This window comes from Propithecus coquereli, unplaced genomic scaffold, assembly GCF_000956105.1.
Source record: "Propithecus coquereli isolate 6110/MARCELLA unplaced genomic scaffold, Pcoq_1.0 Scaffold328, whole genome shotgun sequence".
Lineage (NCBI taxonomy): Eukaryota > Metazoa > Chordata > Mammalia > Primates > Indriidae > Propithecus > Propithecus coquereli.
The window spans coordinates 2,968,538-2,971,442 of NW_012148930.1; positions in this window are offsets into that span (position 1 = coordinate 2,968,538).

The window sequence follows — 2,905 nt, forward strand, 5'->3', positions numbered from 1 at the left end:
AAAAATTAGCTGGGCATGGTGGCACATGCCTGTAGTCCCAGCTACTCGGGAGGCTGAGGCAGGAGGATTGCTTGAGCCCAGGAGTTTGAGGTTGCTATGAACTAGGCTGATGCCACAGCACTCTAGCCCGGGCAACAGAGTGAGACTCTGTCTCGAAAAAAAAACAAAAACAATAAATGAGGGAATCATTTTCAGGTATCAAACACTGTTAGTACAGAACTATGATTTTTGTTAGAAGTGAAACAGACACAAATACACCTGTGATCTCCTGGGATTTATGCTTAGAATGATGTTTATGCTGTGGGCAGAGAGAATGAGCGCAGAGCAGCAGCGATGCTTCTGAATTAGGGAGATGACGTCAGAGTCACAGGCCGCAGAAGCAATTAGAGTTTGCAGGTCAGGGTACCAGAGAAGAAAGACACATTCAGATGATAACCCAAAAGACTCATTATTCGTCGTGAGTCTCCAGGCCCCTCTGAGGGACTGACCAGATGTCATATACTGAGAGACTGAGAGACAAACAAAAATACCAAAAATTAGGGAGTGGATTCTAGCTCAGCCAGGACAGGGGGACTTCACTGAACATCTCAAGCACTGAGAAATCTGAAATGCTTTGCTTTAAGGGTAAAGACCACACTGTAAGTTCAGAACCAAAATAAAACGACCCAGGCAAGGAATAAAACCAATATTTACAGGAAGAAAACATTTTAAACTGCCTGCTAGAACAAAGTTCCACATCCTTTAAAGGAAATAAAAAACCCCTATAATTATCTGAATATCCAGTATACAATAACAATTGTTGGGCAAGTGAGAAGCAGGAAAATGTGACCTATAATCAATAAAAAAAATAGTCAACAGAAATGGATATTGAAAGGATCTAAATGTTGAAATTAGCAGGCAAGAATTTTTAATATTTTCAAGGACTTAAAGAAAAGAATGAATATGAATAAACAAATAAGAAATCTCTGCAGAGAAATTAAAGCTATAGGAAGAATCCGATGGAAATTCTAGAACTGAAAAGTGTCATATCTGAAATGAAAATGATTCTTTGTAGGCTAAATAGTAAATTGGAACCAGAGAAGGAAGGATCCATGAATCTGAAGACAATGAACAAAAATCACATAATCTGAGGAAAGGAGAGGAAAACTAAGATACTATTATTCTTTTGCCCTGCATTTTTATTTGCACTGAAAATTCAGAGACAAAACTCATCAGAAAACAATGATTATCCCAGTGAGATGTAGAGATTGACTAGAAGGTAGCATGTGGGAAATTTTTGGAGCAATGGAAATAGTCTATTATCTTTACTGTGCTATTCCTTGTATATAGGTATGTATTTGTAAAAGTTCATTAAATTATACACTTATATGTGTGTATTTCACTGTTAATGAATTTTAAAATCCAACAGTGTACAGAAATAGCTTTGAGTTACTTTCTAAGTATTATTGGTAGAAAACATTGTATACAGATGTTCGAAAAGCACACTTGGTGGAAAGGGTTGCATATAGATGTTTTAAGAAGCTTGCAGAGTATCCACAAAGAGAAGATGCCCCTTAGACGTTCCTGGCACTAAAGAGTGACTCTTGGTTAAAAGCCAAGAGTTTTCAATTGTTTGGTGAATAGGAAGTGATGTTTTAAGCATTTTACATTCTCTTCACAGGGTTTATCTTAGGATTTAGAAAATTGGGGAGTTTGGGCTGAAATGACATACATTTTATTTTTTTTTATTTTTTCCATTTAAATGTCATATAGTAAACATGCTCACATAGAATGTTTGATTCTAAGGAATGGATTATTGACATTAAGTAGGCAATATCTTTTCTCCATCCCACCCCCACCTTTTTTTGACAAATCTGAGTTGCATCTTGGCAATTTGCAGGCAAAAGAATCCTGACCAATATTCTGATAGCATTTTCCTTAATGAATTCAGAGGTTTTTGTCTTGCTTAAGAAAATCTTTTTCTTTCCAGGATTATACGGAATAGCAGGCGCTGAGCCTTGGCGCTCTTGCCCACTGCACTAAAATGCCTCAGTTCTGTTGGATTGATGAGTGGCCCATCATCCACTCGCGTAAATCATCCACTCATCAGTGGCCATTTATAGACATTTCTGTTCATTGTTTTTTTAATTTTGAAATAGTTTAAACCAAAAGAGAAAATCCTGATCTACTGAATATCGACAGTGGTCAGATACAGATATTATCTGAGTCATCTTCATGGTGGACTTCTCTCTGCTCTTGCAGTTCTTGCCGTTTCCTCTAATGTTTTTTTTACATATATTTCAGTCTGGTCTTTGGACTCCAGATGTCAATGAACAAACCCGTAGCTTATTTCCTTTGCATCATCCCCAGGGCCTTGCGTGCTGCTTGGTGTGCATTATTTTGTCAATAAACATTCATTAAACTAACTGAATGGCACATATTAACCCCTTTAATCCTTCAGAAAAACTGTAAAACAGCTTTTATCATCCTCATTCACACTTGTGAAAATTGATGACTGGGGAAGTAGTTTGTTTAAGGTTTCAGTTACTTAAAAACAGGTCTGAAACCTGAATCCTGCTGCGTCAACTCTGCATCTAAAGCTTTCACTACTCAACTCCACGAGCACTTAACCTACTAAGTTCTATGAAAACTTTTGCATAAACTATTATCTGCAAACTTCAAGGCAAACACAAAGTACTTAATAAATATTAGGGTTTTTTTGTTGTTGTTGCTTTTGTTATTTGCTTTTTGCCTGTAGGAACCACTTGGATTCAAAAGAAATTTGAACAGAACAAGTAAAATTAAGGCCAAGAGATCCAAATTTTCACACAATATTTATTTTCACAGTAAGAGGGAAAAAATGGTCAGCCTACACAAAACAAGTTTCTTTTTTCAGTGTGCTGCTAAGAAACACAACTGAAACACG